At 49.0% G+C, this 15,164-nt stretch overlaps 1 protein-coding gene across 1 annotated transcript in view; it reads right to left on the reverse strand.

The window, feature by feature from the left end:
* The window catches only part of PTPRS (protein tyrosine phosphatase receptor type S), a 353,020-nt gene extending 338,936 nt beyond the window's left edge, over positions 1-14,084 (reverse strand). Inside the window, exon 1 of the mRNA XM_087922613.1 lies at positions 14,018-14,084. The gene's annotated coding sequence lies outside the window, so the exon portion shown is untranslated. The remainder of the gene's footprint in view (positions 1-14,017) is intronic.
* Between the last annotated feature and the right edge of the window lie 1,080 nt (positions 14,085-15,164).

A 15,164-nucleotide genomic window follows, 5' to 3' on the forward strand; every position in this document is an offset into this window, starting at 1 on the left:
AACTTAAAACTGGCCACTTGCTCCACTCGGTCTGTCTCCCTTGAGAAGCAAGGGCTGGATGTCTGATCTCTTCCTTCTATAATCCGCTATAAGCTCCTTGGCCTTCTTGGTGTTGAGGACCAAGTTATGGTCTCCACACCACGAAAGCAACCAGTCCACAAAATGGTCATGAAATGAACTGTTGTAAGTTGAGGACTACCTCTACAGGTGATCCGTGACTGACGGCAGTTCGTTTAGTGACTGTTCGAAATTACAGCGGCACTGAAAAAAGTGACTTATGATCGTTTTTCCACACTTACGGCCTTTCCCGTATCCCCAGGATTTAAAATTCAGACAACTGGCCACCGAGTCACATTTACGATGGTTGCAGCATTCCAGATCCCCTTTTTGTGACCTTCCGACAAGCGAAGTCAAAGCGGGGAAGCCGGATTCACTTAACGACCGTGTTCCTAACTTAACACGGCAGGGATTCCCTTAACAACCATGGCCAGAGAAGTCATTAAACAGAGCAAAAATTCACTTCGCAAAGGTCTCAACGGCTGACAGAAATGTTGAGCTCTGTTGTGGCCATAAAGTTGAAGACTACCCATATATTGAACGTGCCCTGTGGAACTCCCCGCCAAGGGAAGGCTTTTAAGGGCCAATTTGGAAGCAGTTCAAACCCACAGAAGAAAAAAAATAAAAAGCGGGTTTTGAATGGGGAGTTTAGTTTTTCAAAGGCTGCCAAACAAACAGCAACTGGTTTCCATTTCACACACACACACACACACACACACACACACACACACACACACATATATATATATCCCTGTGTCAACTCATAAAATATTTCCATGGTCTTTTTAGAGTTGCCAACAGAAAGGGAGGGGGGAGCAGTGCGGCAGCTTGCAAACCGAAAGTGCATTCCGTAAATTTTTTCAAAGATAGTAACTAGGTGACTGAAGTTTCTGCCGCGCAAAATTCTAACTGGAGAGCATGATTGATGACCCTGGGCTATGGAGGTGTCCCACTGGAGGATATGAATTACGATACACCCAGGCAGTGCCGGACGGTTTAACTCCCGATAAATCCTTTTGAAGTTTGGCTCGAGACTCATGATTTAAATGGGGGAATCCCCATTTAAATTCTGCCGGAATCCTGACACTCTGTTTGCTAAACATCGCCGGGATTGAATCTCTCCTCCGAACGCTCCCAGGTGCTTCTGATGAGCTGGACAGGTAGACTGTCACTGCCCAGGGAGCACGCCAGGCATGCTTAGGGTCTGCAAGCTGGAAATAGGCCTGAATTCCCAGGAGCCGTTCATGTTTTTGCTTAAGTTTTATTGAACCCGTTGAAATCAACCGCATCACCATGGCAATGGATTCCTCACGGGAATTTAGACAGCAGTAGATGGAGTGCAAGGCTTTGCTTGGGAAATTTAAGCCTCTTCCAACAATTCTTACACACACACACACACATACACACTTACAAAATAAGGTATAAGTATAAACACGAGTAAGAATACAGAAAATAGGTATGTTTAAAGGGGGACATTAGGACAGGGACGGAAGGCACGATGGTGCACTTATGCACGTCCCCTTAAAGACCCCTTAGGAATGGGGTGAGGTCAATAGCGGATAGTTTGAGGTTAAAGGAGTGGGGGTTGGAGGATGTAACTACAGAGCCAGTAGTTCTGTAATCCTGATTGGTCACTGAATTGACCTTGATTGGGTCGGAGGAGTTTCCTTTACTCTTGCTTGGACCCCAGCGCCGTGCTGGAGCCATCGTTATGGGACGAAGATCACTATGATTTTACACTATGAAGTCAGGTATGCAAAGATTTTGGACATTAGATGAACCTCAACATAACTGTTGAGTTGTACTTTGAGAAAAGCCTTGTGATCCAATAAAGAAACTCCGTAGGGAAGCCTTTGTAGAGTTTGCCTGTCTGTCTTTATATTCAGCCAGCAATTAAAAGACAGAAACTCTGCCGTTCAGAACTGTATGATCCAAAGAACAAGCATTCTTTGTGGCAGGATTTCACAAGTTTGGCAACTTTAAGATAGTTGGACTTCAATTCCTAGAATTCCCAGCCAGCATCCTTTAAGATATGTGGACTTCAACTCCCAGAATTCCCCAGCCAGCCTGGTTTAAGGGAGTTGGACTTCAACTCCCAGAGTTCCCCAGCCAGCATCCTTTAAGATATGTGGACTTCAACTCCCAGAATTCCTCAGCCAGAGTCCTTTAAGATATGTGGACTTCAACTCCCAGAATTCCCCAGCCAGCCTGGTTTAAGGGAGTTGGACTTCAACTCCCAGAGTTCCCCAGCCAGCATCCTTTAAGATATGTGGACTTCAACTCCCAGAATTCCTCAGCCAGAGTCCTTTAAGATATGTGGACTTCAACCCCCAGAATTCCCCAGCCAGCCTGGTTTAAGGGAGTTGGACTTCAACTCCCAGAGTTCCCCAGCCAGCATCCTTTAAGATATGTGGACTTCAACTCCCAGAATTCCTCAGCCAGAGTCCTTTAAGATATGTGGACTTCAACCCCAGAATTCCCCAGCCAGCCTGGTTTAAGGGAGTTGGACTTCAACTCCCAGAGTTCCCCAGCCAGCATCCTTTAAGATATGTGGACTTCAACTCCCAGAATTCCTCAGCCAGAGTCCTTTAAGATATGTGGACTTCAACCCCAGAATTCCCCAGCCAGCCTGGTTTAAGGGAGTTGGACTTCAACTCCCAGAGTTCCCCAGCCAGCATCCTTTAAGATATGTGGACTTCAACTCCCAGAATTCCTCAGCCAGAGTCCTTTAAGATATGTGGACTTCAACCCCCAGAATTCCCCAGCCAGCGTCCTTTAAGATATGTGGACTTCAACTCCCAGAATTCCCCAGCCAGTGTCCTTTAAGATATGTGGACTTCAACTCCCAGAATTCCCCAGCCAGCCTGGTTTCAGGGAGTTGGACTTCAACTCCCATAATTATCCAGCCAGCATCCTTTAAGATGGGTGGACTTCAATTCCCAGAATTCTGCAGCCAGCGTCCTTTAAGATATGTGGACTTCAACTCCCAGAATTCCCTAGCCAGCCTGGTTTAAGATGGGTGGACTTCATAATTATCCAGTTTGTATAATTTAAGATAGTTGGACTTCAACTCCCAGAATTCTCCAGAATTCTGGGAGTTGAAGTCCACTCAGTTTAAAGTTGTCAGGGTAGAGAAACCCAGCTTTCTAATCTGCCGCCAAATATACAGGTAGTCCCCAATTTACGACCACAATTGAGCCCAACATGCTAAGCAGTTGTTCAGCAAGTTGCACCGCATTTTACGAAGTTTTTTTTTTTTTGCCGCGCTTGTTCAGTGGATCACTGAGGTTGTTAAACGAATCATGCGGACATTAAGTGAAACCGGCTTCCCCCATGGACTTTGCTAGTTGCTGTTCATATGCAACGGTCATAAATTCATGGTGATGAATGGTTGTACATCAAGGACTACCTTGTACTGAGTTTCTGTCATCCACCTCCTACAGACTTGGAGATGGTGGACACACCAAGACATGCGGAGGGCTCCAGGTTGCAGAAGCCAACTATACCCCCACCCCCCCAAGACCCCGGTCCTTAAAGAGAGAACACAGCATGCTGACATAACCCGTTTTACAACCAAGCCAGTTTTACACCTCCATCACTCAAGCCATCCAGAAATCTCAATTCAACCAATTCAATCCTTTTTCCTTCCTTCCTTCCTCTCTCTTTCTTTCTCTTCCTTCTTCCCTTCCTTTTTTCTTTCTCTCTTCCTTTCTTTCCCCTCCTTCCTTCAATCCTCCTCTTTCTCTTTTCCTCTCTCCCTCCCTCCCTTTCTCTACTTTTTTCATCTTCCTCTCCTTCCTTCTTTCTCTCTTTCCCTTCCTTCTTTCCACCCTCCTCCCCTTCTTTCTTTCCTCTCTCTTTCCCTTCCTTCTTTCCATCCTCCTCTCCTTCCTTTCTTTCTCTCCTTTTTCATCCTCCTCTCCATCCTTCTTTTCTCTTTCTTTCTTTTTCCCTTCCTTCTTTCCACCCTCCTCCCCTTCCTTCCTCTTTCCCTTCCTTCTTTCCCCCCTCCTCTCCTTCGTTTCTCTTTCTCTCTTTTTTTCATCCTCCTCTCCATCCTTCTTTTCTCTTTCTCTCTTTCCCTTCCTTTCCTTCCTTCCTTTCTCTTTCTCTTTTTCCCTTCCTTCTTTCCATCCTCCACTCCTTCCTTCCTTTTCTTCTCTTTTTATCCTCCTCTCTATCCTCCCTTTCTCTTTCTCTTTCCCTTCCTTCTTTCCACCCTCCTCTCCTTCCTTCCTTTCTTCCTCTTTTCTCTCTCTTTTTTTCATCCTCCTCCTCTCCATCCTTCCTTTCTCTTTCTCTTTTTCTCTTTCCCTTCCTTCTTTCCACTCTCCTTTCCTTCCTTCCTTCCTTCCTTTTCTAAGAATAATGCCAGATTCCTAAGAAAATCACCGTTTGCGGCTGAGATGGAGAAAAAAAACCACATACATTTCAAAAATTGGCAACTCCTTCTTATCTGCAAGAAGCTGTTTGCGGCTTTGAAACAGACACACACCACGCAAACAGGCACTGCCCGGCATCACACAGCACCCACGGGGCCCAACTGCTAAACCTCCCCAAACACCCCTGTGAAGTTGGCCAACGTCTCCCGGGCTCCACTTCTCTGACGCCTAACCAACAATGCCCTGACTGAGAGCTGGGACAGCTTGATTGACACCTGAGCCCTTGATTGACACCCCTGACTGAAAATGAGGGGAGGGGGAGAGAAATGCCAAAGGGGCCCCTTTCTCCAACAGCACCTACACAACGCCAACCACATCTGGGCAAACAAGGGGCATACATACAACCACCTCGGGGCAATGAACCCAGCGCACCGTCTCTCTGGTCCAGGAACGCGATAGGTGTTTTCTAAATACATGAAATAAAAGAGCTGACCGTCCCTTTTCGCCCAGCTGTTTCTAACCCCTCTGCGAAGCCGCCCCCCCCCTGTAATTCAAAAGGTAGGTGGCCTCTGGATCAAGGGGTGACCCGAGGCCCGCAAGTCCCACGCACAGATTTCACACAGAACCAGCTCTTAGCTTTAGAAGAAGGAAAAAAAAAATCTAGGAAATTAATTCCCTGCTTGGGTGGGAGGGGTTGGACTAGATGACCTACAAGGTCCCTTCCAACTCTGTTAATCTGTAATTCATCAAAGATCATTAAAAAAAGAAAGAAAGAAAGAAATCTCCCAGCGGAGGAGACCAGATCTCGAAGTCGGCTCAGATTTACAGATAATCAGAGTTGGAAGGGACCTTGGAGGTCATCTAGTCCAACCCCGTGCCCTAGCCGGAGACCCTACACTATTTCTGACAGATGGCAGTCCAGTCTCTTCTTGAAAGCCTCCAGGGATGAAGCTCCCACGACTTCTGAATAACAGAATAACAACAAAATAACAGAGTTGGAAGGGACCTCGGAGGTCATCTAGTCCAACCCCCCTGCCCTAGCCGGAGACCCTACACGATTTCTGACAGATGGCAGTCCAGTCCCTTCTTGAAATCCTCCAGGGATGAAGCTCCCACGACTTCCGAATAACAGAATAACAACAAAATAACAGAGTTGGAAGGGACCTCGGAGGTCATCTAGTCCAACCCCCCTGCCCTAGCCGGAGACCCTACACGATTTCTGACAGATGGCAGTCTCTTCTTCAAAGTCTCCAGCCTCCGTTCTCATTCTCGCACTACCCACCCCGACATGTGTACAACACACACACACACACACACACACACACACACACACACACACCGATTACTTACGGTTCCCCGCGAAACCTCCGTGGAGCCACGGATGATGACCACGACAGCTGACCAGAGAGACTCTGTCAACCGGCAAGCGGCTGCGGGGGCCCCCGGCGAGTGATAAATCCATGGATTGCGGGGGTGAAGGAGAGGGGGAAAAATACAACACCCCCCACGCAAAACACACGCACCCTTTTAGTCGTCCCCCCTTTTTGAGTCCGCTTTGGTCTTTAAAGAGCCGGTTTGTTGAAATAAATACCTCCGCTTGAAAAACGCCGGCGGTTGGCTTGGCTGGACCCCCACGGCCACCGCAAGACACCCCCAAGTGGGGAGGGTAACGATTCACACATCCCAAATAAAATAAAATTAAAAAAAAACCCTCTCTGCGACCCCCCACCCAGAAAAGCAGAGAAGAGAGTAGAAATGTGGGGTGGCAAGGCGACAAAGCCAAATGTTGGGTGGGTGCAGGAGAGGGCCAACAACAGTGGGACCCCCCCCACACACCAATTCTCCAAGAAGCCCCTTCAAAAGACGAAGCCCCCCGCCCCGCCAAGTGGGAGCGAGCGCGGAAAAACACGTCAAACAAAGGAAGGAGATGCCGCTTTCTCCACGCTGGGCTGGGGGATCCCCCAAACCCCCACCACCACCACTCCGATCAGATGCTGAGGTGTTTTTTTTCTTTCGCCTCCGCTTCATTTCAACACCCCCCTCTCTTTCCCCACCCCGTTTTTCCTCCCCCCACAATCTGGCCACCCCTCCTTATCTTAGGAGGCCACGCCCCCTCCCCTCAAACCGCCGAAAAGAGGAAAAGCAGCGCCGTTAAGTGGAAGATTCACGGGTGGATTGGAAGGAGTGGGAGGTGCAGTTTAAAAAATTCCTTCTGTGTAGTTTGCCCCTCCGCTCAACAAAAGGACTTGTGGCTTTGGATGACAGACAAAGACGCACTATCTCTATAGCTACTGTAGATCTATATTCGTATAGCCATATCCATACACACACAGATCTATCTATCTCTGTCGATCTAAAATATCACTCGCGTATATACATGTGCATTGTATTATAATGTAATTTTATTATAACAACTTCTAAATTATAGTATACATTATGATACACTGTATAATATCTATCTATATCTACTTAAAATATCACACACACATATGTGCATATGCATTGTATTATAATGTACTATTACAACAGAAATTCTAAATTACAGTATACATTATGATACAGTGTATAATATCTATATCTATTTAAAATATCACACACACATATATACATATGCTTTATATTATAATGTACCTTGATTATAACAGAAATTATAAATTATAGTATATATGATTCTCTCTCTCTCTCTCTATATATATGTATATATATATATCACATATATATATAGATATATATACATATGCTTTATAATGTACTTTGATTATAACAGAAATTATAAATTATACTATATATTATGATTCTCTCTCTCTCTATATATATATCTCACATATATATATAACCTCAGAAAACACATATCTCACATATGCATATATATATATATATGCTTTATATTATAATGTACTTTGATTATAACAGAAATTATAAATTATACTATATATTATGATACACTGTATGTCTATATCTATACGTATCCATATACACATATATGCATATGCTGTATACATATGCATCTATAAACACACAGATATTCATACACACGTGTACAAAAACACGCACACACATATATACATACAAACATATACATACACACAATTATATACATTACTTTATTTATTTATATTTCCTATTTCTTAACCCCACATCTTCTGCAAATATATTGTGATCAATATATAAGCAATATATTTTATATTGTATATGTGTGTGTGTGTGTGTGTGTGTGTATTACAATACACACACACAAGTATATTTTTAAAATCTCTCTTTTTTCGACCCAGTGTGATTTGGGGTAGTCTGGGTGACTTTATATATACACAAACTTATATATGTGTGTATATGTATATATGTACATGTATATTATAGGTGGCGACTGGGGGGGGGAGGACCAAGCCAAGTTCCAGCCCCCCCTCCACCATCCATGCCTCCCTCTTTCCACGGGGGAGGGTGTCTTCAAAGCAACAAGTGCAGTTTGGTGGAGAGAAGGCAAGCCAGAAACGCTAACCGACCTCGGAATTCAGACCTTTCATTTTGGGGAACTCCAGGGGAACCCCCAAACCTATACAAGCACCCAGAGAGAGGGGGGAGATGGAGAGAGAGGAGGAGAGGGGGAGAGAGAGAGGGAGTGGGAGAGGAGGAGATGGAGAGAGGCGGAGAGAGAGATGGAGAGAGGGGGGAGAGAAAGAGGGAGAGATGGAGAGAGAGGGGATGAGGGGAGAGAGAGGGAGAAGGAGAGAGGGAGGAGTGAGAGAGGGGGAGAGAAAGAGGGAGAGAGGGAGATGGAGAGAGAGGGGAAGAGGGAAAGGGGAGAGGAAGATGGAGAGAGAGGGAGAGAAAGAGAGATGGAGAGAGAGAAGAAGATGGAGAGAGTGAGAGGGAGAGAGGGAGAGGGAGAGAGGGGGGAAGATGGAGAGGGTGAGAGAGAGATGGAGAGGAAGAGAGGGAGATAGAGAGAGGAGAGAGGGGGAGACGGAGAGAGAGGAAGATAGAGATGGAGACGGGGCGAGAGATAGTGGGAGAGAAATATACATACAATCCTAGGATTAAAAACAACCCAAGCAAACCTCGTAGTTCAATCCACAAACCTAACTAACATTCAGGGCGATAGGAATTATGATTCCCAATAAACCACTATTTAAACATTCGGGTGAATGAATGGGTGAAAAAACAATTTGGGGACTTTCCTTCCTTCCTTCCTTCCTTCCTTCCTTCCTTCCTTCCTTCCTTCCTTCCTTCCTTCCTTCTTTCTTTCTCTCTTTCTTTTTCTTTCTTTCTTTCTTTCTTTCTTTCTTTTCTTTTCTTTCTTAAAAATCTCTTTCTCTCCCCAATCACTTTTTCAGTTTCAACTTTAAGCCCAGGTGTTTCCAGGACGAGGGGAAAAAAAAAAAGAAAGAGATTAAAGGTTTTTTAAAAAAATGTCACAAATGTTTTTTTTTTGAAATGTCAGAAATTGTTCCGGCTTATATCCAAGTGTCTTTGGGTCCGAGAATGAGCTTTTTGCCTGTCCCTGCTCCACACACAAACACACAACACACACACACACAACCCCAACCAAGCGCATATACCCAGAGCCATCCACAAATAAGAGGCGAAGATTTTAGGATGCCGGATTTGATGGTGAACCGAAAAGAAAGGCGAGCGCTTAAAAGGAACACGCAACTCCTACTCTCCAAAGCAGCGAAATATTATCCATCCGGACGGATTGAATCGTTCTTTCTTTCTTTGGAAAAAAAAAAATAGGGGAAGTTAAAACCAGAACTCAAGAGGGTGAATCAAAGCACAAAACAGACCAATCCTTCCTTCCTGAGTGGCAAAAAATGAAAAAAAAATGAAAGGGCTTCTAACGCCCTCTTGGGAATAGAGCCGTGACTACATTTCCCCGAAATTAAAATAAAATAAAAAATAAAAAGGAAAATGAAAACCAAGGGCAGCTTAAAGGAACCACGAGAGTGGATGGATTCCCAGGCAGTCAGGTTCGACTGGTTTCCCCCGATCCGGTTTTGCATTTCCGCAAAAAGCTGGCTTTTCAGCAGACCGGGAAGGAAGGAAGGAAGGAAGGAATCCAGTGGGAAACAAGACAGACCGCTGGAATAAAAAGGATAAAGGAAAAAAGAAAAGAGGAAAACGAAAAGCAGCCCCGCCACTGGAGGCATGCCAACTTTGACGCGGCTGAAAAAAAAACAAAAAAAACCCCGAGCTGGAAAAAGAAAGGATGGAGGATTTGACCTTTTATCTTTTTTATTTTTTGGGGTGGCGGGCGAGCCCCTTTCAAAAGAAATAAAACCAGAAGCGGCAGCGTTTGGGACTGGGTAGAACAAAACAAAAACTGCTCAGAAGAGCTGCAAAAAAAGAGAAACCTTTAGTTATTTCATCACACACACACACACACACACACACACACATAAAAATCGGAGTTTAGCCAAGCACGAAATGTACACCTCGCTCGCTGCTCGCTCTTCTCTTGGATGAAATCCCCTGGGTCGGTGGCTAAGATCGCTGGGGGTGATGGGGGTGGGTGGGTGGGTTGTGTTTCCACCAAGGGGAAACTATGTGCCAGGTTTTGGGGCGGGAGGGGACGGGACGGGCGGAAAGAAAGGGGTGGCAGAGGGGGGGAAACAGGTGGGACCGAGGAAAAGAATTCCTACGTTGTAGTAACTTTGGTGGTTAAGGGCACCGGGCACTGTTGCGGGGCCCCCGCACCAGATACACACACTCTCTCACTTCCTCCTTCCCTCCCTGTCATTCTCCCTCTCCCTCTCTCTCCCTCCCTCTCTCCCTCTCCCTCCTTCTCTCTCTTTCTCTCCCTCTCCCTCTCTCCCTCCTTCTCTCTCCCTCCCTCTCTCCTTCTCTCTCTCCCTCCCTCTCTTTTCTCTCTCTCTCCCTCTCTCTCCCTCCCTCTCTCTCTCCCTCTCCCCCTCCCTCTCCTTTCTCTCTCCCTCTCTCTTTCTCTCTCCCTCTCCCTCTCTCCCTCTCTCTCTTTCCCTCTCCCCCTCCTTCTCTCTCTCTCCCTCTCTCCCTCCCTCTCCTTTCTCTCTCTCCCTCTCTCTTTCTCTCTCCTTCTCCCTCTCCTTCTCTCTCTCTCTCCCTCTCTCTTTCTCTCTCCCTCTCCCCCTCCTTCTCTCTCTCTCCCTCTCTCCCTCTCCCTCCTTCTCTCTCTTTCTCTCCCTCCCTCTCTCCCTCTCTCCCTCCTTCTCTCCCTCCCTCCCTCTCTCCTTCTCTCTCTCCCTCCCTCTTTCTCTCTCTCTCCCTCTCTCCCTCCCTCTCTCTCTCCCTCTCTCTCTTTCCCTCTCCCCCTCCTTCTCTCTCTCTCCTCTCCCTCCCTCTCCTTCTCTCTCTCCTCTCTCTTTCTCTCCCTCTCCCTCTCCTTCTCTCTCTCTCTCCCTCTCTCTTTCTCTCTCCCTCTCCCCCTCCCTCTCCTTCTCTCTCCCTCTTTCTCTCTCCCTCTCTCCTTCTCTCTCTCTCCCTCCCCCTCTCTCTCCCTCTCCCCCCTCTTTCTCTCTCCTCCCTCTCTCTCTCTCTCTCTCCCTCTCTCTCTCTCTCTCTCTCTCTCACACACACACACACAATCTAAGCTGACTTTAATGTACTGAAGCACACTCACTCCAGGTTTTTGGAGAAGATCTTGAAATATAGAAGAATAGAATAGAGTACAATAGAATGGAATGGAGAATAGAAGGTAGAATAGGATAGAATAGAAATAGAGTACAGTACAATAGAATGTAGCATAGAAAACAGTAGAATGTAGAATAGAATAGAATGTAGCATAGAAAATAGAGGAGAATGTAGCATAGAATAGAAATAGAATAGAATAAAAAAATAGAATAGAATGTAGAATAGAATAGAACGTAGGATAGAATAGAATGTAGAATGGAATAAATTTATTGGCCAAGTGTGGTTAGACACAGGAGGGATTTTGCCTCTGGTGCATAATGTCAAAGAACGCCAAGCAAATTTTGACACCGCTGCCTCTACACACCCCGCAAAAACCCAGATCCGAGAGGTGCAGTCCGCGGAAGCAAGGGGGGGGAAAAGTGGGTTCATCTCCCCCCACATACACCCACGAACCTTTATTGCAAAAGCATCAAAGGCTGTGAAATGGGTGGAAAAGGTGGGAGTTAATTTTTTTTTTTTTAAAAAAGAACCTTGCCCTCTGCTAGCACGGAAGGAAGGCGTTTGCCACGGGGCAAGACTTTAAAAAAAAATAATAATCTCAGGGATGAAGGAAGGTGGGGGGGGCAGGAGAGGCGGGATGGCGCAAGTGTGCCCTTCAGTGTGCAAAGTGGCTTTTCCCCCGTGCAACTGAGAGGGTGTGGAATGGCAGAAGACCTAAGGAATTATTGAGAGGGGGAGGACGGGGTGGTGGCGGTAGGAAAAGGTTGCCCAAGAGAGCAGAAAACAGCTTCCAGATCAGCCTCTTCTTACCCACCAAGGAAATGGGTCCAGGGAATGGGAAAAGAGAGAGAGAGAGAGAGAGAGAGAGAGGGAGAGGAGGAGGAGAGGAGAGAGAAAGGGAAAGGGAGAGGGGGGAGGGAGAGAGGAGGGAGAGGAGGAGGAAGAAGAGAGACGGAGGGAGGGAGAGGAGGAAGAGGAGGGAGAGAGAGTGGAAGGGAGGGAGAGAAAGAGAGAGACTGATGCTTGCACATTCCTTCCCCTCCCCTTCCACCAGCAGGGCTTTGAAAAGGGTGGGGGGGAGAGCTTGGGGTGGGGTGAGGGCCTGGGTTTTGCCAGGGGAGGGGGCAGGTTAATGGCAGGCAAGGCTGTGAAAAAGGGGAAAGGAGAAGAACGGGGAGGAGATTCCCGAAAATTCAAAGGGAAAGGAAGAGGATGAACCATACATCCCTTAGCAAGCCGAGCCCCCCGCCTCAAAGCCCCCTTCTGGGGTTCTCTGGGGACCTACCCTCTCTTTCCTCCCCCCACCCCTTCTCCACCGTAAAAATACCAGCGCCGATTATCTCCCAACCGGGGAAAGTTTAGGGAGTCCTCAAAATACTTGCAAGGAGGAGAAAGAAAGAAAAAAAAAACAGAAGGGGAAAAACAGCTGATAGAGAGAAACCCCAGCGGCTCCCAACTGGGAACAGAAAGGAAACCCATTCTCCACTCCCGGAGGACCCCCGTTTTCAACCCGGGGAGCCCCACGGGGCGGGGGAGGACGGCTCCCGCCCATCCCTTTCGGCCAGCTGTGCACCATGGGAGTTGCAATCCGCCCCCCCCCCCACTAACAGAAAAGGTGCGGAGGGCGAGAGAGAAAGTTGCTTTGGGTTTCGTCGAGAGGGGATTTCTTGGGGGAGGAAGGGGAGGGGCGGCGCTGCGTCTCCTCCAGCTCCGCGAGGGTCTAGCTGGGGGGCCCAGCTGTTTCTCCAACCGCCCCCCCCTTCTCCAAGCGGATGTATTGTAACTCTCCATCCTTCCCCCTTTCTGCCAACCCAATGCAGACAAACTAATAAAATGGAATAAATCTTAGCGGGTTTAAATGCAACCCTGCCCCCCGTTTTTATATATATATATATAAAATCTCTCTCTCTCCACCCCTCCAGGCATCCAGACGGGTGTGTGTGTGTGTGTTTTGGGGGGTATCCAATTTATGCAAGGGGGCCCCGCTAGCCAGATCCTTTGCACGTTGCCCGCTCCACCCCTCCCCCAGATATTTCACTGCACCCCCAGATTTTTAGAGTTGTCCCAGGTTCGAGGCAAGCAGCCCCTTCTCCTCCCTCTCCTGGGGCCACCAACTCCTCCCCAACTCCGGAGGCGCCCATACCGACCCTCTCCACCATCCAGCTCCCTCTCCCCCCTCAACAACACAGCCGCCCCCCACTTCCAGCCCCGGTTCCAACGGCAAAAGATCGACACCCCGCCCCTCATACAAACACACAACCAGCCGCGAAAAGCAAGAATATATCCAAGCTGCTACCTCCGGCTGCTCCAATGCAAACCCCCACCCCCCGCGCGCGCACACACACACACACACAGAGAAATCCAGCGCTTTGCAACCTGCCTCTCCTCCCCTCCCAGCTGCTTCAGGTTGCAACCGCGGCGCCTCTTCGGCGAGACCCCGAAACCGCCCCCTCCCCGTGCATGCATCCGTGCATGCATCCATGCATGCATGCACGCATCCTTTCGCCTCCTCCCCCCCACAGCCTTCTCCACGTTGAACCCCGAAAAGAGAGGCCTCCCTCCGCCCTTAGCAAGGCAAGGCGATTTAAGAGCGAGTAAAGGAGGGGAGGAGGGGGGACAACCAGGTGGGAAGCGCTACGACCCCACCTCCAGCACCACCAAACCCATCATCCCCCACCCCAGCGCTTCTCCTCCTCCTCCTCCCCACCGACCCATTTCGCCCCTCCCCATCGCGACACAATTGTAAAAAATTAAAAATAGGGTGGGGGAGAGAAGGAACAGCAAAAAAAGGGATCGCGGATCTCCCAGCGATCGCCTCCCCGTCTTTTCTCCAGCGATCTTGCAAGGGGTGGGGTGGCGGGGTGGGAGAGCCGCCTCCCTCCCGAGATTAAAACCCCCCACATACACACACACCTTTTATTTTATTTTTATTTTTTGCAAGCCGCCTCCCGCCTCCCCGGAAGCCTCCGCCTTACCTGCTCTCTCTGGCCGCTCGCGCCGCCCGGGCTCACATCCTCGGCCGGGTGGGAGAAAAGCGCATGAAGAGAAGCCCGATCCGCGCAGCGTGTTTCCTCCTTTTCCCACCCACCGCTTTTCCCTCCCTCCCCCTCCCCCCCGCGCGCTCCAGGACCGACTTGGGGGCTCCCTTCCCGGCCCTCCCCCCACCCCCCAAAAAAAGGATGCTCTTTGCAAACGCCGGAGGCGGGGAGGGGCGGGGGGGACACTGCGGCTCGCGCTCCCGCCCGGACACCAGCGGCCACCCTCGCAGGTGATGTCATTCCCCGAGCCTCCGCCGGCTGACGTCACCCGGGAGGCGTGACCCGCGATCTGCCGCCCCCCCCCCCCCCCCCCCGCTCCTGTCCTCCCCGCTCGCGCGCGCACACACGCGCACACACACAAAAGGAGAAGGGGGCGAGGGGCGGGGCCGCGGCCGGAGCCCGAGAATGAAGGCGGTGACGTCACCGGCCCCGGGCGTGTCGGAGTGGGAAGAAAAAAAGGAGGAGGAGGAGCCGGAGGGCGCGCGGAAGAGCCAATCTGGAGAGAGGAAGGTGTGAAAATGCAAATGAAGGGGCGGGGACGGGGGGGGAGGCAGAGGGCGAGGCTCGCACGTGGGGCCCGCGCGGCGTCGAAATGTTGGCGCGAGGAGCGTCGATCGGGCAAGCCGAGTTTGTATTGGGGGAGGAAGAGCTTACATTAAGCCAGGATGGGGAGGGGTTTTTGGGGGGGCTTCCTTAAGGCCGCCATAGGAGCCTGATGGTTGAAATCTGTAAGGTCCTCTTCAGCCTGTGTGGTCCAGGCTGAATAAATATAATCACCCTAATTGATCCAGCAGCTTTGGGGTGTGAATGTGATGGCAGAAACTGTCATTCATGGTTTACTGTAGAGATCCCGCCGTTGGGGCTTGGGGGTTTAGAAAGCATGTTTGTGTGGGGGTTTTTTTTGCATTAAATGGAGCTGGTTGTGTGGTGTAATCCCAGATTACTCAGCTACTCCTCGGTTTAGGACCACCAAAATGTATGTTGCTAAGCGAGACCTTAAGTGATCTTTGTCCCATTTTACGACCTTCCTTGCCACCGCTGTTAAGTGAATCACTGCAGTTGATAACTTAGCCACCCGGTTGTT

This window comes from Pseudonaja textilis, chromosome 1 (genome assembly GCF_049901715.1).
Source record: "Pseudonaja textilis isolate UNSWEBS1 chromosome 1, rPseTex1.2, whole genome shotgun sequence".
In the NCBI taxonomy this organism is placed as follows: domain Eukaryota; kingdom Metazoa; phylum Chordata; class Lepidosauria; order Squamata; family Elapidae; genus Pseudonaja; species Pseudonaja textilis.